The 25,499-nt window shown below is 45.4% G+C and overlaps 1 long non-coding RNA gene across 3 annotated transcripts in view; it reads right to left on the reverse strand.

Annotated features, from left to right (window-relative positions):
- The window catches only part of LOC132207825 (uncharacterized), a 46,596-nt gene that overhangs the window by 16,013 nt on the left and 5,084 nt on the right, over positions 1–25,499 (reverse strand). For 2 of the 3 annotated variants that reach the window (XR_009443879.1, XR_009443880.1), the window contains exons 2-4: positions 15,415–15,517; positions 10,249–10,435; positions 8,805–8,878 (exon numbers count right to left, since the gene is read on the reverse strand). This is a non-coding gene — a long non-coding RNA (uncharacterized LOC132207825). Of the gene's footprint in view, positions 1–8,804; positions 8,879–10,248; positions 10,436–15,414; positions 15,518–19,937; positions 20,039–25,499 lie in introns of all 3 variants that reach the window. The other variant, XR_009443878.1, reaches the window with a different exon arrangement.

Here is a 25,499-nt window from a genome sequence, read left to right on the forward strand (position 1 = left end):
AAGCAAGGTGTTTGAGATTCTAAACAGTTTCTCATCAGTACTTACTGTGCAGAAACAAACAAAGAAACAAGGAAACCTACAGCACAGGAACAGGCCTTTCGGCCGTCCAAGCCTGCGCCGATCAAGATCCTCTGTCTAACCTGTCATCTATTTTCTAACGGTCTGTGTCCATTTGCTCCCTGCCCATCCATGTACCTGTCCAAATATATCTTAAAAGGCGCTAACGTGTCTGCGTCCACCACCTCCGCTGGCAACACGTTCCAGGCACCCACCACCCTCTGCCTTATCTAGACAGAAGGACTAGTAAATTCAGGGAAATAAAGAGCGATGTCTTGAAAAGAGTCCACACGACAGAAGAGTGCTGTTGGAGGTCAAGAAAAGCTTGATGAAGTGTATCTGAGGACGTTTGAGAAACCAGGGCTGAATTTGTGGGAACCCAAGCACAGATATGTCCCTCAAGCAGAGGAGGCTGTGGAGTGACATTTTCGAGGTTCATGAATGCCTGAACTGCATATAAATGGTGAATAGACAAGGTCTTTGCTCCCAGGGTAGGGGAGCCCAAAATTACAGAGTATCGGCTTGAAGTGAGAGGGGAAAGTTTTAAAACAGACCTGAGGGGTAACGTTTTCCCACAGAGAATGGTGCAAATATGGAACGAGGTGCCAGAGGAGGTGGTGGAGGTAAGTACAATTACAACAGTGAAAAGACATTGGGGCAGGTACACAGACAGGAAAGGTTTGTAAGGATGCAGGCCAAACGCAGGCAAATGTGACTTGTTCAGTTCGGGAAACCCGGTCAGCATGAACAAGTTGGGCCAAAGCGTCTCTTTCCGTGCTTCACAACTCGACGACTCCAATTACTGGAGGAGGAGACTCCCGAGATAAGGCATATTGCACAGACTGAAGCAATTTACAGAGGTCAGGATGGTGGTCAGGATTGGAATATGTTTCAAATTTATGGAGGGATTGCAGAGAGGAGAGGCGGTGACAGAAATAGGAGCTAGAATGATTGAAGACACTGGTCCACAAGACATGACACAGACACAGTCATGGAGGGAAAGCACAGAACAGGAAAATCAGAGACAGCATTACCGCCCTATCGTGGGAGATTTGCTTTCACTTCTGTTGGGCTGATCCTCACAAAGACAGCACAGGCCTGGATTGATAACTGTGAACTTCCTCTGTCGTCTTCGGAAGGTACAGTATCTCAAAGCTGAAAGTAGGCCTCCCATGATGACGTGTGATTGAGTCTGACTGTAATTAGGGGAGAAAATCTGCCACCCTCACTTGGTCAGGCCTACATGTGACTTCAGACCCACAGCAACGTGGTTGACTCACAACTACACACTGAAATGGCACAGCAAGCCATTCAGTTCAAGGGTAGCTCGGGGTGGGTAATAAACGTTGGCCAGCCAGAGACACCCACATTTCGTGAGTGAATAAATAATAACTGGAACCGTGCTGGGACCAGTGTCCTGGCCAATCATGTTATAATGTTTATGGAGAGGGCTTTCAACTGACAGAGAGGATGCAGGGACAGGGTTCAGGGGAAAGGAGATGTCCAAATCCAAACAGAAAATGTGATTGGAACAGCATGGTGATGTGGCTGAAGACAAGCAGAAAGGGACAGGAAGCACAGAGCTTCACAGAAACTATACATAAGTTTGTGACAGGAAATTGTAGTATAAAGTACATGATAATGTTACTTTTTGGAATGTTCAAAGTATGTGCAATAAAATGGTGGCATTCGAAAAGGAGCTTGGAGAATATTTTTGTCAGTGTTTCTTTGAATAACATGTTGTGCAACTGGCTAGGGACAGAACTATCCCAGGTTGACTGTTGTGTGATGAAGCTGAATAAATGAGTCATGTCACACAGAGATCCAAAGGGAAATTATGAAAAAAGTGGAATTCAAAGGTATAATGAAGTTTTAATGTGACCAGACAAAGAACAAGCAACAATAGAAACAGAAACAAAGCCAATTGTATGACATTGAGGGGAAGTGACCAGTGTAGACAGAGTAAACTAACTGAAATGCAAATGAACAGTGGAAAACATTTGAAAGAACATTGTAAAATATCCAACAAAAAGGGCATTCCATTGACAAAAGCTCAGCAAGAAATTCCTAGCTGTGTCTCACGCAGGGTGTAAAGGAATATATTCAATTGAAAGAGCCCTAGAAGACGACAAAATAAGCAGAACAAAATCAGAAGAAAGAGACTGTTCAGCAAAAGACAGCTACCAAAGTATGGAGATAATGGGAACTGCAGATGCTGCAGAATTCCAAGATCATAAAATGTGAGGCTGGATGAACACAGCAGGCCAAGCAGCATCTCAGGAGCACAAAAGCTGACGTTTCGGGCCTAGCCCGAAACGTCAGCTTTTGTGCTCCTGAGATGCTGCTTGGCCTGCTGTGTTCATCCAGCCTCACATTTTATTACCAAAGTAGTGACGCAGGTATTAAAGGGATTTACTAGCAGAGGAATGTATTAGGAACATGAAACATTGTCGGGATTTATTGAGATGATAGGAACAGGGAAAGTTGAAGGTGCTGGAGGTGATGAGTGTGTTACAGAAAGTGGCAAGGGCCTGAACAATGTTACAAATCCAGGAGGAATTGCAGATCTGGAGGTGTCTGTAGAGGTAGGGAGGGAAATATGTACTTTTATTTAAATCATTCATGGCATGAGGATGTCACCAGCTGGTCGAGCAATCATAGCCCAACACTAACTGCCAGAGCACAGCTCCGAGTCAGCCATGTTGCTGTGGGTCTGAAATCACATGTCAGTTGGAGCAGCTAAGAATGTCAGATGACCTTCACTAAAGGACACAAGTGAACCAGTTAAGTGTTTCCTGATAATTAAGAATGCTTTTATGGTGACCTCATGAATATCCTGTACAGCCACATCATGACATCCCAATCTCCTATTCCCAATGCTCTGGCCAATGAAAGCAAGCATGCCAAATGTCACCTTCATCACCCCATCTATCTGTGACACCGCTTTCAGGGAACTATGTATCTGTGCCCCTAAGTCTCCCTGCTTGACAACACCGTCTAGGGCCTGAACATTAGCTGTTTGTGTTCTGCACTGGTTTGTTTTTGCAAGATTCAACACTTCACATTTATCCACCTCAATCTCCATCTGCTATTCCTCATCCAATCAACGTGATAGATCATGATCTCACTGAATTCTTAGATAACCTCCTTCACTGTCCATGATACCACCAATTTTACTGTCACCCACAAACTTACTAAACATGACTCCTATATTCTCATTCAAATCATCAATATAAATGACACATAACATAACCGAACCTGGTGGCACACGCATAGGCCTCCAGGAAGAACAAATCTCTGCCAGCACCCACTGTCAAGCCAATCTTGTACACAACTGGCAAGCTTTCATAGGACGCCATGTGATCTAAACTTGCTGAGAACCAAGTACCACTCTGCCTTCATCTATCTCCTGGCTACCTCCTCAAAGCAAAATGAATCAACTTTCAAAGCCACAATTTTCCACACACAAAGCTGTGCTGACGAGCCCTAATCAATCCTTGCCTTTCCAAATGCATGAAGAGCCAGTCTCTCAGGATCTCCCCCAACAAACTACCCACCACTGATGCCAGTGTCACTGGTTTGTAGTTTCCAGGCTTTGCCTTGCAGCCCCTTGAGTGATGCAACAACATTACCCACCCTCCAGTCTTCTGACATCTCACTGTGGCTGTTGATGATATAAATATCTTGCTGGAGCAGCTCACAATTTCTTACCTCGCCTTCCACAATGTCCTGGGATAAACCTGATCAAGGCCTGAGGATTTATCTGCCTTTGTGCATTTTAAGACTCCTAACACCTCATGCTCTCAATTGTGGACTCTTTTCTAGTCATCACAATTTATTTCACCAAGTTCCTGAGGTGCTATATTTTTCTACACAGTAAATACTGAAGTGGAATACTTGTTTAGGATTGTATCCATCTCTAGTTATCCCACATATAATGGCTTTGTTGATCGTGAAGAGGCCCTATTCAGTCCCAACATGCTCTCCAGCCCCTGTTCAAACTCGTCAAAATGATTTTGAAAATTCAAGTTAACCATATCTCCCTAATGCCAATCCCCTCCCTCCCCTTACTTATTCTGCAATTGATAGCCACACCTAAAAAAATGCAATCGAACAGGATCATCAAAAAATTCCCTTTCATAAACTCATGTATCTTCTGTTGTTTCAAAGGGTGCAATTATTGTTTATTGTCATATTCTTTATAATACAGTCCAGTACATTTCTAACTTACTGTCAGGCTCAATGTTGGCTTCAGACTGACTGCACAAAGCTTTTCGGGAATTTATAAGTATCAATCTGAAAAAGGGCGCTTACAGGTTCAGCAGGTAATAGAGAAGGCAAATCAAATTCTGACAATTATTAAAAAGGGAATGAAGTTTAAAAATAGGGAGTCCTTGCTAAAATAAATAAGTTGAGTCAAACGATACCAAGAATATTATGAACAGTATGACAGCCCTTTGGAAAGATATCCTTGAATTAGCGACAGGCCAGATAAGGTTCACTGGGCTTATCTTGGGAATGGAGGGATTTTCTAACGAGGAGAGGTTAAGTCGTCTGAGCTTGTCGCATTGTCATTTAGAAGAAGGAGGGAGAAATATAATGAAATATTTGAGATTCTTAGTGTTTCTTTTCCCCAAACGGCATTAAAAATAAAACGGTATAGCTCAGCACCAGACCCTTCAGGCTACCACGGCTGTGCCTACCACAATGTTATTCTAAACTAATGCCATCTGCCTGCACATTGTCCATATCCCTCGATCCTCTGCCTGTTTATTGCATTTGTCTCAATCCCACACAACTTCATTCATGCGCCCCACACATCTCATTTGAAATTTCCTCCATGCCGGGCACCCAAGTATTTGACATTTTTTTCACTGGAGAAAGAGATTTTGACTATCCACATTATCAGCTAGGGTGATTCTTTTCTTTCCTCCTTCCTCTGCTTTTAACCAGAATCCAGGCTGTTTGAGTTCCTTTTCCTGTCCAAGCTGCTTCATCTGCAACTGAATCCTAGCCATTTCCAAAGAGTGTTGTCAGTCCCTTTCCTTTCCTCACAGATGAGGGTAACCCCAACTCCAGCCTGTCTGCCAATTCCAACAGCTTTGCCGTGGTCACTTTTTGCAAAGACGCCGAAGTCAATGCTTCCACCCCCAGAAATCTGAGTGATGACTGAAAGAGCCATTCCTACACAAGGCACGCCCTGTTTAAACCAAGGGAATGCAACACCCGAAACAAAAGACACTGACAACAACCACTCACCACCCTGGAGTCAATTAACCCGAAACCCAAAGTGGAATTGTAGAATTATTGTGGCAAGAGCGCCCAATCTGTTATGGGCCAGGCGGGAATTTCCTCACAAGATTTTAACAAAGTAGCCGAAACCCTAATTTTGAGATAGTCAGAAGGGTCCCAACCTGAAAGATAACCAAGTGTGGGGCTGGATGAACTCAGCAGGCCAAGCAGCATCTTAGGAGCACAAAAGCTGACGTTTCAGGCCGAGAAACTTCATCAGAAAAGGGGCCGTTTCTGATGAAGGGTCGAGGCCCAAAACGTCAGCTTTTGTGCTCCTAAGATGCTGCTTGGCCTGCTATGTTCATCCAGCCCCACACTTTGTTATCTTGGATTCTCCAGCATTTGCAGTTCCCATTATTCCAACCTGAAATGCCAACTTTTCTGCTCCTGATGTTGCCTGGCCTGCTGTGTTCTTCCAACTCCACACTTACCTTTCGACCCTAACTTTCTTATTTTAAAGAGGCAGATGTCATGTGGGTGTTCCAAGTATGATGCACTTGGTTTGAAGCAAAACAAATTTATTTAAACACGCCAATTAAAACATGAACAGAAGAAAGTGGAATTTAGAATAACAAAATATCGGAAAGCCTAACACACCCAATACAGTAACTATTACGAATTAACTGTTCCAATCTTGTCACATCCCATAAACACACCCGTTGGTTAAAAGGAAATTCCAAACACAGATTCTTAAAGGCAGGAGGGAACAACATCCAGAGAGAGATTTCCGAGAAAGCCAGTTAGAAATTATTTATTGAAGCTTGCAAACCTTCTGGACGCACAAATCTCATGGCTGCTGTAGCTGGAATAGAAGTAGACAGCCTGAACTGGCCACTCCTCTTCCATTGTTAAGTTGCTTTTCAAACAAAAAACCCAAAGGCCTAAAACCCCCGAACACTTCCCACTTCTGCATTTACAAGCAATCTTCAAAAAAAAACGACAAAGTAACCCTTTTAAAGTCACACACTACACCCACCTACCACAAGCTGAGACCCTTGTAAAAGTGGAAACAGCTTCGGTACTTCCAGTATGGTGCTACACTCTGTACATACCCATGAAAGACCGAAGCATCCCCTGGGACCCGCCAAAAATATTGATCCAATCCCCAGGACCCCCGGAACCCACTGGAAACACCAACGCACTCCCCGAGACCCACAGTAAAAACTGATGCAAACCCCAGGACACCATGGGACCCACCGTAAATACTAACACATTCCCCATGGTCCCTTTTTCATCCTGGCCTGCTCACTGGGGCCCCTAAACATACGTAAGATCATAAATATGAATGAGGAGCAAAAGTAGAAGATATCTGCCCACTCAAACTTGTGCTACCAATAACTATGACCATGGCTGGTTCTCGAACTCAGTCCTCTCATCTAGCTGACTCCCTATACCATGTGCTCTCTTTATTCCCGTAACTCGATTAAACTTCTTCTTGGAAACGTTGAATGGTTTGGCCTCAACCACTTTCTGTGGCAGTGAATTCCACAGACTTGGAGGCAATGGCCTATTGGCATTATTATTGGACTATCAAACAACAGACCCAGATAATATTCTGGGGAATATTGGTTCTGGGGCCATGGATTCAAATCCCATCATGGCACAGGGCAGAATTTGAATTCAACAAATACCTGGAATTTGGAGTTTAATGATGATTATTGAGAAAACCCATCAGGTTCATTCATGTCCTTCAGGGAAGGACACTGCCATCCTTACTTGTGCTGGCCTACACGTGATTCCACAGCCACAACAATGTGGTTGACTCTTAACTGCCCTCTGGGCAATTAGGGATGAGCAATAAATGCTGCCTAGCCAGAGACGTCTTCGTCCCATGAAAGAGTGAAAAACAAAATCTCTGGCAAAGACATTTTTCCTCATTTCAGTTCTAAGTGGCCTATCCTGTGTCCTCAGACTGTGAGCCCTGCTTCCAGATCCTTTAGTCATTGGGAATATTGCTCTTACTGTTATTATGTCTAGACCTGTTAGAATTTTATACATTTTCATGAGATCCACCCTCATTTTCATAAACAACATTGAATACTCTCCTAATCAATCCAACGTCTCTTCATATGTCAGTCCAACCTGGTATCAGTCTGGCAAGCATTGCCTCTATGGTCAGAACATCTTTCTTCAGATAACAGAAGCCAAAACTGTACATAGTACTCCACATACAGTCTCACAATGGCCCTGCACAAATACTGCAAGACCTCCCTGAATCCTCTCCCTACTAAGGCCAACATACCATTTGCCTTCTTCAACCCCTGCTGCACCTGCACCCACTGTGCAAATATGAACACGCTCACTGGGGAATCTCTATACACACTGACTCATTACCCCACAAATCCTTTATAATTAGGAACACACTCCCAAAGGCACAAATTCCCGAAACTGTCCTTGGACACACCTGAAAATTACGGTCAGTCACTGGAGACTCACTGTGGTCTCTCTGTGGAAGTTTATTACACAGACACACCACCCCCAGACCCATGTAAACGTGGACACCAACTTATGTAAATGATGACACACTGTCAACAACATTCTGTGAAATACACCCTGCGAGAATCCTGGCAAATACTAACAATTTCCTTGTGAGAAGCCTCTACAAACTGACACACTTCTTGGTGATTCCTGGTGAACTCTACCTCATTACATTGGAACACTTTTTTTAAAATACTGACACATGCACAAAGATCCCCTGTAAATACTGACAGTCCCACTGAACTCAAGTAAACAACATCAGAAGAAGGGTCCCAACCTGAAACGTCAAGCTTTCCTGCTCCTTGGATGTTGCTTGGCCTGCTGTGTTCATCCAGCCTCACACCATGTTATCACCACGTCACCCTAGACCGGCTGTAAATGCTGACAGACTTCCCTGGAGATGCAGTGCAGAGACTGTTGTATTCCCTCTGGAACACCCAGTAATTATTGACACGTTCTCTTTGGATTCGCTGCAGATACTGATATACTGCCCAGAGACCCCTCAACATACTAACACATCGTGCACAAATTCCCTGTCAACATTACTCACTCCCCAGTCCCTCCTGTAGATACTGAAACACTCCCAGTCAGGTTCCCAGAAATTGTTAACACACTCCCAATGGATTTGTTGTAAATATTGATGCACTCTCCTGGGATTTCCTGTAAAAGTCCGTCACCTTTCTCAGGAATGCCCTTTAAATATCAATGCCCTCCCCAGAAACACCCAGGAAATGCTGAAAATCCTCCCCAGGACATGCTGTAAATACTGATGCATCCCCTCTGGACCCCTGTAAATATTAACACACTCATCCTGGATTCCCTGTGGATACTGCTTTTAAGAGATACAGAGCCACATCGCCTAGAATCAGATCCTTCAGTCCAACCAGTCCACACCGACCATTAACCCAAACTGAACTGGGGCCAAGCACAGGAAGGTGGAACATGCCCCTCTGAATATTTCTTTTTCACGTACTTACCCAACTGCCTTTTAAATGCTGTAACAATACCCGCACCCAGTACTTCCTCCGGAAGGCCATCCCGTACATGAACCCTGTGTAAACAAAAATAAAATTCCATGCATTTATTAAAATCTTTCTCCTCTCCCCTGATAAGTATGACCCAGCCTTGAAATCCCCACCCTCTTGAATTGCAATCTGCCATTCACTTTATCAATACCGCTCAGGACTTTTAAACCTGCCGGGTTACCCCTCAATCTCCTCTGCATGGGATCCATCAAAATGCTGTAACGATTCCCTGTAAATACTGACACACTCCCCAGGGATACTGTATTAACATCAGAATCTCCCCAAACACCCCCCTATAAATAGTGATACACTACCAGGGACCCCCAAGTAAATAATGATAAAGTCCCTCTGGACCCAATGTGAATACTGAATGAATACCCCAGGCACACTGCCAATACTGTCACACTCTCCAAGGATACCTTAAATACCTTTCACTCACTGCAGTGAGGACAAACTCCCCAGCAACTCCCTGGGGTACTGAAATAGTTCCAAGTGATCATTCTGTAAATAGCACCCCACACAATCACTGGAAAAAGTCTATGGATACTGACTCATTAACCACAGGCTCACTGTGAAGACTGACACACTCACTGGGAAACCTGCACAAGTACTGGTTCAAGCAGGACCCAGGTTTTTTTTTAAAAAATCGCCAATTGTAAAACATTTTGACGAATCCTGCGTTTTTGGGCAGAATCCTAGACTTCCAAACTTTTCAAAGACAGTTGGACTGAATCTGCGAGAAATACACAACACAATAATCATGCCTGGGAACGGAGATTGCTGTGTGGGTTTATTGAGATAACAAGGTGTGGAGCTGGATCAACACAGCAGGCCAAGCAGCATTAAAGGAGCAGGAAAACTGACGTTTCGGGCCGAGACCCTTCTTCAGAAAATTATTGTTCGGCCTGGAATCCCATGCTGCACCTCCTCACTTAAAGGACAATTAACCAAAACCAACAGACCCTGATCTAAAAGGAACTGATCCAAGACAGCTTTTACACCTCGGGCTATGCAGCACAGATAGTACGGAGCCTACAGAGATACTTGACATTCCAATCCATTCACACACGCTCTAACCATCCATCGGAAAGCTAATTAACCTCAGAAAAGAACATCAAGAGCAGAGTGAAAACTACAAATCTGGTGTGAAGATAATGGGACTCTCAGTCAGTACAACTGCCAGCCCCGATCTTATGGGAGGAGGAAACTGAACAAAGAGCTTCCGAACACGGGATCCAAACTTTCTGAACTGAGAACACCATCAGCAAAAACCTGACCCAGGCCATCCAAACCGGACACTGACTAGCACAAGCAATCATTGACTTCACCGAAGCCACGAGTCCTCAGTCACAACCTGAGGTGAAAACCCAAAAGGTGAAGAGAAACGGCTACTCACCAAAACACACCTTTGCGCATCAGCCGACTCAACCCAAACGTACAAACCCACACAGTCCCAAGTCTTCATCCAGGCTCTAGGTGTGGTAATCCAGAGGGACCACCGGGACTTCAAAAATCACATTCTGGGATGGGAGCATAAACCCCGAGATCCCAAATTCCAACATCGGTGGCAGTGCATTGGGACCCTATTGGGAGCAATTCAGGCAGACAGTGTAAATGCTTGTTTTCTGTGTGTCAGTAAATAATGTCTAATAGTGGTGGTCTCTTTCCATCGTGTATTGTATTAACTTCATAGAATTTACTGAGATACCTATTTCTTAAATTCTAATTACCTTTATGCTACTAAATAAAAAGAGATTCCTTTGCCCTTAAATACTTGTCTAAAGTCTCCTCATTCACATCCCCATAAATAAACCCAGTGTTCAGAATCACAGGTTTGGGAGCCGCTTAGACATCAGGAAAGTTCTGCAGACCAGAATCCGATACTCATTCCCCACAGACACTCTGTAAATGCTCATACACTCACTGGAGATTCTCAATAAACACTGACACCTTTCCCCAGGCACATTTTGATCGTCCCCATAAATACTGACATTCCCCCCCACCCAACCCCGAGAAAACACTGATACATTTCCCAAGGAGCTCCCCGAAAACAGTGACATGTTTCCTCAGAAACACCTCTAAGGACTGATACATTCCAGCTCCCACTTGAAATGAAAACTACAGGCACATCCATAAATGATTAAAATGAACTATCCAGACAACACAGTTCAATTACTTCTGTGAGAACAGTGAAGGCACTTCAAGCAGTCTAGACTTCACTATAAATATTTCGTCAGGAATGTGTTCTGAGGGAAAATGTGGATAGTGGATCTATGCTGGTTTGTCCTCTTACTCAGAATCATGAAGCTGGGGTGTGGGGAAAGACAGGACTGTGAGTGCAGTCGAGCACATCTGACTGTGTTAATCACAAAAAATAACCTCTAGGTTTGAGTCCTGTCATGGTCTGTGAGGATCAGTGATCATAGAACATAGAACAGAAAACATTACAACACAGTACAGGCCCTTCGGCCCTCGATGTTGTGCTGACCTGTCATACCGATCTCAAGCCCATCTAACCTACACTATTCCATGTACGTCCATATGCTTGTCCAATGACGACTTAAATGTACCTCAAGTTGGCGAGTCTACTACCGTTGCAGGCAAAGCGTTCCATTCCCTTACTCCTCTCTGAGTAAAGAAACTACCTCTGACATCTGTCCTATATCTTTCACCCCTCAATTTAAAGCTATGCCCCCTCGTGCTCGCCGTCACCATTCTAGGAAAAAGGCTCTCCCTATCCAATCCTCTAATTATTTTATATATGTTTCAATTAAGTCACCTCTCAACCAGCTTCTCTCTAATAAAAACAGCCTCATGTCCCTCAGCCTTTCCTCCAAAGACCTTCCCTCCATACCAGGCAACATCCTAGGAAATCTCCTCTGCACCCTTTCCAAAGCTTCCACATCCTTCTTATAATGCGGTGACCAGAACTGTACACAATACTCCAAGTGCAGCCGCACCAGAGTTTTGTACAGCTTCACCATAACCTCTTGGTTCCGGAACTTGATGCCTCTATTAATAAAAGCTAAAACACTGTATGCCTTCTTAACAGCCCTGTCAACCTGGGTGGCAACTTTCAAGGATCGGTGTACATGGACATCAAGATCTCTCTGCTCATCTACACTACCAAGAATCTTACCATTAGCCCAGTACTTTGCCTTCCAGTTACTCCTATCAAAGTGCATATCACCTCACACTTGGCTGCATTAAACTCCATTTGCCACCTCTCAGCCCAGCTAAGCAGCTTATCTATGTCTCTCTGCAACCTACAGCATCCCTCGTCACTATCCACAACTCCACTGACCATAGTGTCGTTTGCAAATTTACTAACGCATACTTCTACGTCCTCATCCAGGTCATTTATAAAAATGACAAACAGCAGTGGACCCAACACCGACCCTTGCGGTACACCACTAGTAACTGGTCTCCAGGATGAACATTTCCCATCAACTACCACCCTCTGTCTTCTTTCAGCAAGCCAATTTCCGATCCAAACTGCTGTATCTCCCACAATCCCATTCCTCCGCATTTTACAATAGCCTACTGTGGGGAACCTTATCGAACGCCTTGCTGAAAGCCATATACACCACATCAACTGGTTTACTCTCATCTACCTGTTTGGTCACCTTCTCAAAAGAACTCAATAAGGTTTGTGAGGCACGACCTTCCCTTCACAAAACCGTGCTGACTATCCCTAATCAATTTATTCTTTTCTAGATGATTATGAATCCTATCCCTTATAACCTTTTCCAACACTTTACCAACAACTGAGGTAAGGCTCACTGGTCTATAATTACCAGGGTTGTCTCTACTCCCCTTCTTGAACAGGGGAACCACATTTGCTATCCTCCAGTCATCAGGCTCTACTCCTGTAGACAATGACGAGTTAAAGATCAATGCCAAAGGCTCGGCAATCTCCTCCCTGGCTTCCCAGAAGATCCGAGGATAAATCCCATCCAGCCCAGGGGACTTATCTATGTTCACCTTCTGAAGGATTTCTAATACCTCTTGCATGTGAACCTCAATCCCACCTAGTCTAGTAGCCTGTATCTCAGTATTCTCCTCGACAACATTGTCGTTTTCTAGAGTGAATACTGTTGAAAAATATTCATTTCGCGCTTCCCCTCTCTCATCTAACTCCACACACAACTTACCACTACTATCCTTGATTGGGCCTAATCTTACTTTCGTCATTCTTTTATTCCTTAAAATACCTATAGAAAGCCTTCGGGTTTACCCTGATCCTCTCCGTCAACAACTTCTCATGTCTCCTCCTGGCTCTTCTGAGCTCTCTCTTTCGGTCTTTCCTGGCTACCTCATAGCTCTCAAGTGCCCTAACTGAGCCTTCACATCTCATCCCAACATAAGCCTTCTTCTTCCTCTTGACTAGAGATTCCACCTCCTTCGTAAACCACGGCTGCCGCACTCTATAGCTTCCTCCCTGCCTGACAGGTACATACTTATCATGGACACACAGGAGCTTTTCCTTGAATAAGCTCCACATTTCTATTGTGCCCATCCCCTGCAGTTTCCTTCCCCATTCTATGCTCCCTAAATCTTGCCTAATCACATCGTAATTGCCTTTCCCCCAGCTATAACTCTTGCACAGTGGTATACACCTTATCCCTTTCCATCACTAAAGTAAACATAACAGAATTGTGATCGCTATCACCAAAGTGCTCACCTACTTCCAAATCTAACACCTGGCCGGGCTCATTACCCAGTCCCAAATCTAATGTGGCTTCGCCCCTTGTTGGCCTATCGACATACCTCCTGCACACTCTGGACAAAAACTGACCCATCTATAGTACTCGAACTATAGTGCTCCCAGTCAATATTTGGAAAGTTGAAGTCCCCCATGACAACTACCCTGTCTGTCTCACTCCTATTGAGAATCATCTTTGCTATCCTTTCTTCTACATCTCTGGAACTATTCGGAGGCCTATAGAAAACTCCCAACAGGGTGACCTCTTATTTCCTGTTTCTAACCTCAGCCCATACTACCTTAGTTGACAAGTCTCCAAACATCCTTTCTGCAACTGTAATACTGTCCTTGACCAACAATGCCACACCTCCGCCCCTTTTACCATCTTCTCTGCTCTTACTGAAACATCTAAATCCCAGAACCTGCAACAACCATTCCTGTCCCTGCTCTATCCATGTCTCCGAAATGGCCACAACAGTCCCAGGTACTCACCCATGTTGCAAGTTCACCCACCTTATTCCAGACGCTCCTGGCATTGAAGTAGACACACTTCAATCCAACTTCTTGATTGCCGGTGCCATCTTGCTTCCCTGAAACTTTATTTCGGACCACCCTACTCTCATCCTTTTCTATAGTTGAACTACAATTTTGGTGTCCCTCTCCCTGCTGAATTAGTTTAAACCCACCCGAACAGCCTTAGCAAATTTCCCCCCCCAGGATATCGGTACCCCTCTGGTTCAGGTGAAGACAATCTTGCTTGTAGAGGTCCCACCTACCCCAGAAAGAGCCCCAATTATCCAAGAATCCAAAACCCTCCCTCCTGCACCATCCCTGTAGCCATGTGTTCAACTCCTCTCTCTCCCTATTCCTCGCCTCACTAGCACGTTACACGGGCAACAAACCAGAGACAACAACTCTGTTTGTCCTAGCTCTCAGCTTCCATCCTAGCTCCCTGAATTTCTGCCTAAAATCCCCGTCTCTCTTCCTACCTATGTCGTTGGTGCAAATGTGGACCACGACTTGGGGCTGCTCCCCATCCCCCCTTAGGATCCCAAAAACACCAGAGACATCACGCACCCTGGCACCTGGGAGGCAACACACCAACCGTGAGTCTCTTTCGTCCCCACAGAACCTCCTATCTGTCCCCCTAACTATGGAGTCCCCAATGACTAATGCTCTGCTCCCCTTCCCCCTTCCCTTCTGAGCAGCAGGGACAGACTCTGTGCCACAGACCTGTGCCACACTGCTTTACCCTGGGAAGTCGTTCCCCCTCAACAGTATCCAAAACGGTATACTTATTGTTGAGGGGAATGGCCACAGGGGATCACTGCACTGCCTGCCGGTTCCCTTTCCGACCCCGACTGTAACCCATCTGCCTTTCTCCTGTACTTGAGGAGTGATTACCTCCCTGTAACTCCTCTCAGTAACCCCCTCTGCCTCCTGAACGATCCGAAGTTCATCCAGCTCCAGTTCCCTAACGCGGTTTTCAAGGAGTTGGAGTTGGGTGCACTTCCCGCAGATGCAGTCAGCAGGGACACTAGTGGTGACCCTTATCTCCCACATTCTGCACAAGGAACATTCAACTGCCCTGACCTCCGTTCCCATTATTCTAAATTCCCAAGACTTAAAAAATATAAGAAATAAACTTGTTACCTTACCAATCAGGCACACAGAACCTTTTTTATTTGGTTAGAGGAGGAGGATGGGTGGGAGACACAACCCGGGTAGTGTTTTCGGTAACACAACCACACAAATATATTACCTCACTCACTCACCAGTCCCGTATTGGCTCCTGCTCAGCGTACCTCCGCCTATTCACGAGGTAAGCTTTTTAAAGATTCAAAAACCGTGACTCACCGGCTTCCCGACAGGCCCCTGCTCCAAGCTCCCGCTCGCGCTGCTGCTGCAACCAGAAATGCCCTGATCGTGGCCCTGATTCCCTGCGTAGGAGAAAGCCTTCCTGATCAACAAAAAAAAACAGCATTTTCAATTGAAGATTCCAGTGTATCAGAACTCCCCTCCAGTCTCAGCGATGAACAATAGACACTAATTTATACCGAGACACAGAAAGCGTCCTTTCTGTTTCAGTAGTGCACTCTCAGTGCCACAATCAAACAAACGGGAAGATTGTTTCGCTGAAAAAGAACTTCAGAGATAGAGATAACAAGGTGTAGAGCTGGATGAACACAGCAGGACAAGCAACACCAGAGGAGCAGGAAGGCTGACGGTTCGGGCCTAGAGACTTCTTCAGAGACTGAGTCAGATGTACATTATTTCATACCTGGAGCCTGACTTGCAGTTTAACAAAGATAATGGGAACTGCAGATGCTGGAGAATTCCAAGATAATAAAATGTGAGGCTGGATGAACACAGCAGGCCAAGCAGCATCTCAGGAGCACAAAAGCTGACGTTTCGGGCCTAGACCCTTCATCAGAGAGGGGGATGGGGAGAGGGAACTGGAATAAATAGGGAGAGAGGGGGAGGCGGACCGAAGATGGAGAATAAAGAAGATAGGTGGAGAGAGAAAAGGTGGGGAGGTAGGGAGGGGATAGGTCAGTCCAGGGAAGACGGACAGGTCAAGGAGGTGGGATGAGGTTAGTAGGTAGCTGGGGGTGCGGCTTGGGGTGGGAGGAAGGGATGGGTGAGAGGAAGAACCGGTTAGGGAGGCAGAGACAGGTTGGACTGGTTTTGGGATGCAATGGGTTGGGGGGGGGGGGGGGGGGGGGGGGAAGAGCTGGGCTGGTTGTATGGTGCAGTGGGGGGACGGGACGAACTGGGCTGGTTTAGGGATGCAGTAGGGGAAGGGGAGATTTTGAAACTGGTGAAGTCCACATTGATACCATATGGCTGCAGGGTTCCCAGGCGGAATATGAGTTGCTGTTCCTGCAACCTTCGGGTGGCATCATTGTGGTAGTGCAGGAGGCCCATGATGGACATGTCATCAAGAGAATGGGAGGGGGAGTGGAAATGGTTTGCGACTGGGAGGTGCAGTTGTTTGTTGCGAACTGAGCGGAGGTGTTCTGCAAAGCGGTCACCAAGCCTCCGCTTGGATTCCCCAATGTAGAGGAAGCCGCACCGGCTACAGTGGATGCAGTATACCACATTGGCAGATGTGCAGGTGAACCTTTGCTTAATGTTGAATGTCATCTTGGGGCCTGGGATAGTGGTGAGGGCGGAGGTGTGGGTGCAAGTGTAGCATTTCCTGCGGTTGCAGGGGAAGGTGCCGGGTGTGGTGGAGTTGGAGGGCAGTGTGGAGCGAACAAGAGAGTCACGGAGAGAGTGGTCTCTCCGGAAAGCAGACAGGGGAGGGGATGGAAAAATGTATTGGGTGGTGGGGTCGGATTGTAAATGGCGGAAGTGTCGGAGGATGATGCGTTGTATCCGGAGGTTGGTAGGGTGGTGTGTGAGAACGAGGGGGATCCTCTTGGGGCGGTTGTGGCGGGGGCAGGGTGTGAGGGGTGTGTTGCGGGAAATACGGGAGACGCGGTCAAGGGCGTTCTCGATCACTGTGGGGGGAAAGTTGCGGTCCTTAAAGAACTTGGACATCTGGGATGTGCGGGAGTGGAATGTCTTATCGTGGGAGCAGATGCGGCGGAGGCGGAGGAATTGGGAATAGGGGATGGAATTTTTGCAGGAGGGTGGGTGGGAGGAGGTGCACCCCAGGTAGCTGTGGGAGTCGGCGGGTCCGAAACGGACATCAGTTACAAGCTGGTTGCCTGAGATGGAGACTGAGAGGTCCAGGAAGGTGAGGGATGTGCCGGAGATGGTCCAGGAAGGTGAGGGATGTGACGGAGACGGTCCAGGAAGGTGAGGGATGCCCTTGACCGCGTCTCCCGTATTTCCCGCAACACACCCCTCACACCCTGCCCCCGCCACAACCGCCCCAAGAGGATCCCCCTCGTTCTCACACACCACCCTACCAACCTCCGGATACAACGCATCATCCTCCGACACTTCCGCCATTTACAATTCGACCCCACCACCCAAGACATTTTTCCATCCCCTCCCCTGTCTGCTTTCCGGGAGAGACCACTCTCTCCGTGACTCCCTTGTTTGCTCCACGCTGCCCTCCAACCCCACCACACCCGGCACCTTCCCCTGCAACCGCAGGAAATGCTACACTTGTCCCCTCACCTCCTCCCTCACCCCTATCCCAGGCCCCAAGATGACATTCAACATTAAGCAAAGGTTCACCTGCACATCTGCCAATGTGGTATACTGCATCCACTGTACCCGGTGTGGCTTCCTCTACATTGGGGAAACCAAGCGGAGGCTTGGGGACCGCTTTGCAGAACACCTCCGCTCAGTTCGCAACAAACAACTGCACCTCCCAGTAGCAAACCATTTCCACTCCCCCTCCCATTCTCTAGATGACATGTCCATCATGGGCCTCCTGCACTGCCATAATGAAGCCACCCGAAGGTTGCAGGAACAGCAACTCATATTCCGCCTGGGAACCCTGCAGCCATATGGTATCAATGTGGACTTCACCAGTTTCAAAATCTCCCCTTCCCCTACTGCATCCCTAAACCAGCCCAGTTCGTCCCCTCCCCCCACTGCACCACACAACCAGCCCAGCTCTTCCCCCCCACCCACTGCATCCCAAAACCAGTCCAACCTGTCGCTGCCTCCCTAACCGGTTCTTCCTCTCACCCATCCCTTCCTCCCACCCAAAGCCGCACCCCCAGCTCCCTACTAACCTCATCCCACCTCCTTGACCTGTCCGTCTGTCCGTCTTCCCTGGACTGACCTATCCCCTCCCTACCTCCCCACCTATCTTCTTTACTCTCCATCTTCGGTCCGCCTCCCCCTCTCTCCCTATTTATTCCAGTTCCCTCTCCACATCCCCCTCTCTGATGAAGGGTCTAGGCCCGAAACGTCAGCTTTTGTGCTCCTGAGATGCTGCCTGGCCTGCTGTGTTCATCCAGCCTCACATTTTGTTATCTTGCAGTTTAACAACATTGTTTGTTCCAAAGGATAGTCACATCAGACCTCAAACTTGAACTCTGTTTCTCTCTCCACATGTGTTGCCAGATTGGCGAGGTTTCTGCAGCATTTTCTGTTTTGTTTCAATTTGCCAGCATCCACACTTCATTTGAGTCACATCATTGTTGACTTCTCAGCACTCATCCAGTTTTTGCAACATTTTTTGATCCCCTTGGCATCACAAACGTTGCAAACCATTTTCTGGAATGTAGTCAGCGATCCACTTCTTGAGGTGGAACTGATCACAGATTCACAGGTATTTGAGTGAAGATATTTCGGTTTATCTCAGGCAATCAGGCTGTTCTACCACTTTCAGACTGATCCATTACGCTACATTCCTATCAGAAAGATAGCTGCAAACATGTATTCTGTCACTGTCTTTGGTAATAACATACAGTGCAAAGAGAACACCTCTTTATTCACATGCAATACAGGATACCCAGATCTAGCCGACTCAGTCGCACTTCATTACAGTCTCCAGTTGCAAGAATGTAACACTGGGGCACCAGACTCAATCACTCAAATGCAAATGATTGCTTCCTTAAGTGTGGAAAACAAATCTACACACATTTGTGTATCTCTGGCTTCAGAAGGTTCCACAAAGTGCATTGATGGAATTCACACGGCAATGAACACATCCTTCTTCCAGGTGCTCCAGTAACATCATGTGTAATTTGGAGACAAAAGAACACTGTGTTCTAGGCAACGTAATCCCATAAATGACAGGCTGTTGCACACAGCAATATCACCCCCTCACAAATACAAACCATCGTCTTATGTTTTAAATCAAAATGCTAAACAGAAAAAAAAGTCACGTAAAAAAAAAATCACTCCTCGTCACTTTAATGAAAGAATTTGCTGATAAGATAATGCTAAAAAAAGTATAATACAGACAGACGGGGTAAGTTAGTGTGGCGAACTGGTGAAACCGGCTCATAACGACTTCAGACTCCACAGTGAAGCAATAGATTTACCGAATCATTTACAAAAATAGCTCGGCAACAAAGGGTTGAATTCTCATAAAACTGACAAGTACCATCAGATCGACAGGTAGAGATTGGAATTGTTCAGAAAAAAAAACTTTCCAGATACACTGGTGGATGGTGTGTGCTAGAAACCATTCTGAGTGAAATAACTTTGTGATCGAACACTTATTCACTGAGAAATGAATCTCTGCTGCGCCAAAGAAAAGCCGGTGCATAGTTTACTGGCCGCCTGATTTGCAGGCAAAGGAAACCTGATCCCAGGACTCTCAGGTAAATTACACTGTTAGTGACAGCCCAACATGCACAAGAAGAGCCTCTTACACTGAGAACAGAACAGATTATAGTTAAACAGACAAGAATCCCAACATGAAAATCTGCCACTTATTCTGATGTCATCTGCAAACCTACCTCCGACATTCACAGTCAAACCATTGATGTAAATGACAAAAAGCAGCATCCTTTTGTCTCCGACTGTCCATCCAGGTTTAACTTTGATCCACATGTTGCCTCTATGAACAACAACATGAACATGTAGCCAAAATACTTGGACTTTTAAACTGTCAGTTATAACTATGTAATCTTTTTCAATTCAATGATCATTTGGCTTCTATATATTTTTCAAGCTACTTTGAGCTGTGTATTTACAATTAGTTCCTGGGGAAAACTCTCTCGTGTATTCTGTTGAATAAACACATTTTCAACCTGTATGCTCCTTGGTCCAATTATCTTAGCAAAATGTAAATATTTTTAGCCAATTACAGTAATGATCTTTTAAATGGCTCATTCATAATCACAAATAATTTCTAATTATTCCAAGTACAGAACACCTTGTAAACCAAATTATTTTTCTCAGAGCCGACATTATATATCTTTACAGTTTACAGTGCAGTCATCCAATTATTGCATTGGTCCATTATCACAGTGAAGCTAAAATTAAAGTCTTTTTTTAAAATTGACATCATTGTTACTGTATTCTTGAATTACAATGACTAGCGTAGTATTTTAGAAGCATTAAACAAGGCTGGATTTTCAATACAAGAATTAGTGCAAATAATCATATTGCTTATTTTATTAATAATTGTTAGCTCCTAATGATTTTTTTTGTTGTGATCACATTAATATCACTTTAATAATCAGTCTACTTTCAGCTCTGTAGATATATAATAATAACTTGACATTCATTTTAAGTGAAGTTTAAAATGTCACACTTTTTTCTTCTGTATTCTAAAAATCATAGAATATGTTTCATTATTATCAAATCCACGAATCAAAGTAAATATTTTTCACTGTACAGTTTAACAGGCACCATGAATATCAACTCATTGTCTCTCGGCCCCTCTTTTATTTTCTCCTCCAACAATCTGCTCTGTGAGCAGTTTATTAAACCGGTCAGTGATCAGCTGTGTGGATCCTAATCACTTAAGTACGTTCAATATTTACTACACTTTAGGCAGACAGTAAACCCCAGAATTGCTCTCGGCAATATAAAAAGAACAACGAGGGAGAAGGGAGCTGTGCTGAATTCAGTGGACAATTGACAGACCTCATCCACACCTGGGAGGTGTTGAACCACACAGCAGGATATCGTGGTGGAAAAGTGGTGCACGAGGGGAAGCATAAGCCCAAGGCGGCCAAAACGGATTCTGAATGGGCCCTATCTAAGGACAACAACAAAAAGAAAAAAAGGCCTCCAGGGGTGGTTGTTACAAATTGTATTGGATTGCAAAAAGAAACTGATCATGAAGATGATCAGGAAGGGTTAAGACCTGGGTGCCCTAAAACCAGAGCAGAGACCCTGGTGGAATAGACAAGAAAAATATGTCAATATGAGAAGGCAGCTGTAACTCTGACAGCCTCCATCAGAAATATGACCAATGAGAATTGGGAACAAGCAAAGGTGGCAGCTCTTACATGAGGGCTCAAAGCGAAAGGTCATGATGGTAGTTATAGGAAGGGAAGGACGATGACACTGACTCAAATGGGTTGGATGACAAAACACCCACTTATGGACAGAGGGACAACAATGGGTGGGATGACCTGGAAGTATGAGAAGGCAGTGCCTATGGCACCGTTGTGGATCAAAGTTAAACCTTGGACAGACAGTGACGGACAAAAGGACGTTTTTTTTTGTCATTTACGTAAATGATTTGCATGTGAATATAGGAGGTAAAGTTTTCAGATAACATCAAAAGTAGTGGTGTACTGGATAGTGAAGAGGTTATTTCGAGAGTACAATCGGACCTTTACCACATGGGTCAATAAGCTGAGGAGTGGCAGATGGAGGTTAATTTAGATTAATGTGAGGTGTTGCATTTTAGGAAGGCAAATCAGTGCAGAAGTTATGGATTTAATGGTAAGGCCCTGGGAGTGTTGCTGCACAACGAGATCTTGGAGTGCAAGTTCATAGTTTCTTGAAAGTGGAGTTGCAGGTCGACAAGGGAGGGAGGAAGGCATTTGGTACGTGTGCCTTCATAGGTCAGAGTCTTGAATTTAGGAGTTAGTGTGTCACGTTGCAGACATATTGGGCATTGCTTAGGCCACTTTTAGAATAGTGCATTCAATTTTGATCTCATTGTTACAGGAAGGATGTTGTGAAACTTGAAAGGTTCAGAAAATATTTACAAGGACGTTGCCATGATTGGTGGGTTTGATCTGAAGGGAGAAGCTGAATAGGTTGGGGCTATTTTCCCTGCAATGTTGTAGGCTGGGGTTGGCGGGGGGGGGGGGGCAGCGCTTACGGAGGCTTCTAAGTCATGATGGGCATGGATTGGGTGAATGGTCAAGATCTTTTTCCCAGGGTTGGGAGTCCAAAACCGGAGGGTATCGGTTTAAGATGAGAGGAAAAGAGTTAAAAGGGATTTAAAGGAGCAATGTTTTCACACAGAGGGTGGTGCATGTATGTGATGAGCTGCCAGAGGAAGCAGTCGATGCAAGTAGAATTACAACATTTAAAAGTCATCTGGATGGGTATATGAACAAGAACGGTTTAAAGTGATGTGGGCCAAATGCTGGCACATGGGACTAAATGAATTTAGGATGTTTGCTTGGCATAGAAGACTTGGACTGAAGGGTCCATTTCCATGCGGCACATCTCGATGACTCAGTGATAGAGGAAGCGAACCTTTTCTGATGCAGATTGGGAATGTGACATTCTGGGGGTTGATCTCTGAAAACAATGAGAAGCATCTCATGTTGTAGCTTCCTGAAATACGACTGGGGACCCTCCAGCCAGGACATGGGAAGGAGGAAAAAGAAGGCTGCGTCTCCAGAGTAGCGACACTGTTGGGAGACTGGGACAGTCAGGCAATCTGGGAAGTTCCACTTGGGACCCACTCACAAGCAGGAACATGGGTTATTATCTGTAAACCCTGGAAAAGATCAAGGGGCCTCTCATTCCACCACAAAAACAATACCCCATCAAAGCTGGGGCTGAGGAGGCAGCAATTGTGATCATGAACAATTGGCTGAAGCAGGTAATGGTCAGGCCGACAGCATCCCAAACTAATTCACTGAAGCCTGATGACTCAGATTGCCTCCCTATTGATTATACCTCCCTGAACACATCTGTCACTGAAGTGTATCCTATAGTAGCAAAAGCACACTGTACTTAATGGGCTGAAATCGCAACAGGGCACTATCTCAGTCCAGGTCCGTTCCCGTGGACCTGGAATCCCAGAATAAGCTGTTGTTTACTCTGAGGAAAACAGCACACATGTTCCCAGTTGTTCTGGCAATTCCACAATAATCCAGCCATATTCCACTGACGTATGGCTCATGGAATTCGCCAAATTGATCTTACCAAGACCTCATCACCTTAGTCAGTCAGAAAGAGCATATCTGGATCTTCAATAGAGTATTGAGTCACATGTGCTAGGCAGGGCTTAAAATTAAACCACACAAAGCAAATTGGAATGACAGGGAATGATGTGTCTGCGATATCAGTCAGGTAGGGACACAGGATAGTCCCGTAAAAACAAAAGAATGTGATTTTAAACGACCCAGTCACACACCGTGAAAGGAGTAAGGCAAACTTGAGGGTTGTTTAATTATTGTAGGAATTATACGGAAAATGTTCAGAACTGGCACAACTACTAAAAGACCTGATATCAGCCAGGAGCCAGAGAGTCAACATATACACACACAGTCCTGATGTCTTTGGTATAGTTCACGATCATACATTGGCCTGGCCTCAGCATGGGTATGTCACCTTGTCTGGGGGCCACATACAGCACGAAGGCCAGATTAAAGAGTTGATGGAAGCAGCTAATTTTGTGACTGAAGCAGCAGTAATGAAGATTCGAGCTCACAGGAAAGGAGAAACCCCACAACAGGGCAATGAGTGTGCGGGTCAGGCAGCTAAAATACTTACTGAAACAGTACAGATATTTGAGGAAGTGGCAGTGGCAGCAGTTACTGGAGGAAGAGAAGAAAGTTTGAAGACATTTCAAGAAACAGCCCCACAACACGAAAAATGTGAATGGGAAAAGGGTGGGGCATTGAGAGGACAAGATGGAATCAGGAAGACATAGGATCAGACAGTGCCACCACATACCATCGGCTGGCCCATGCTGGGTGGTATAAAATGCAATATCAGATGCCTCATTGCTGGTAGTGACCTGGAGTAGGGGATAATATAATAAAATGTAATCAAAGACTCTGGACACACAGTGTCAGGGAAAACAAATCAAGATTAAATGCAGACAGCAGCCATAACCCAGGGGGCTCATGGGAACAATTGCAGATGGATTCAACGGGTTCCGTACCCCAGAAAAATAAATGCTAAATGTCTAAACATATAGAAACAGAAAAGTAGATGCAGGAGTTGGCTATTTGACCCTTTGAGCCTGCACAACCATTCGGTATGATCATGGCTGATTGTGTAATCTCAGCATAACATTCCTACCCTCTCTCCATACTCCTTCCTCCCTTTAGCCATAAGGGAAACGACCAGCTCCCTCTCGAATATATCTAATTAATTTGCCCCAATAGCTTTCTGTGGGAGAGAATTCCACAGGTTCACATTCTTGGTGAAGGGATTGTTCTGCATCTCGGTCCCAAAGGCTTTATTCTTAGACTGTGACCCCCAGTTTGAGATTTCCACATCATCCGGAATACTTTTCCTGCACCTAGTCCGTCCAAGCTCATGAGAATTTTATGTTTCTATGCCATACCCTCCTCATTCTACTAAATTCCAATGAGTACACATCCTGTCGATCCGGTCTCTAACCCAGCTGATGCAGTCTTTTCTTAGATCATAGATTGTAGAATCCCTACATTTGGGATGGGTCATTCAGCCCATCAAGTCCACACTGACCCTTTGAAGAGGGACCCAGTCCACCCTGTAACCCCACAACTACCATGGTTAACCGATTGAGCCTGCACATCCCCGCACGCTATCAGTAATTTTGCATGGCCGCCTCACCCGAGATTTACTGGGTGGGTGGAAGCATTCCCCTGCAAATTCTGAAAAAGGGACACATTTACAGGGAAAGTAATTAAACAGTATGTGTGCTGCTCGGTACTGAATGGAGGTTCCATCTCCCATACCAGCCCCAAAGTTCACGTCGAACAAATTAACCTAACACTGGAAACTGGTCTAAGACCCTGAAAGAGACCAGGTAAGGATGGTTTAGAGTACACCCCACCATTCTAATGAAACTGAGGTTAACCCCAGCAAAGCGGCTGAGGTTGACCCCCTTTTGAATTTGTGACTGGACAGGCTATGCAGCTGCGGGAGGGTGTGGTAGGAGAACAACTGGAAATGTGCGAAGGAAATAATAGGGTGAAACAATTTGAGAGCGAACTGGCAAAACAGCTGCATGAGCTGAGAGGGGAAGTCGGAGACGGACAGAGAATCAGAGATTTAGAAAGGGAGCATAGCAACATTCGAGCTGGCATTCCTAATCCAGGAGATCAGGTCCTGGTGAAAGTATTATCCCATCATGTGCCACTGTGACCATGATGGGTCAG

This window comes from Stegostoma tigrinum, unplaced genomic scaffold, assembly GCF_030684315.1.
Source record: "Stegostoma tigrinum isolate sSteTig4 unplaced genomic scaffold, sSteTig4.hap1 scaffold_171, whole genome shotgun sequence".
Taxonomy (NCBI): Eukaryota; Metazoa; Chordata; class Chondrichthyes; order Orectolobiformes; family Stegostomatidae; genus Stegostoma; species Stegostoma tigrinum.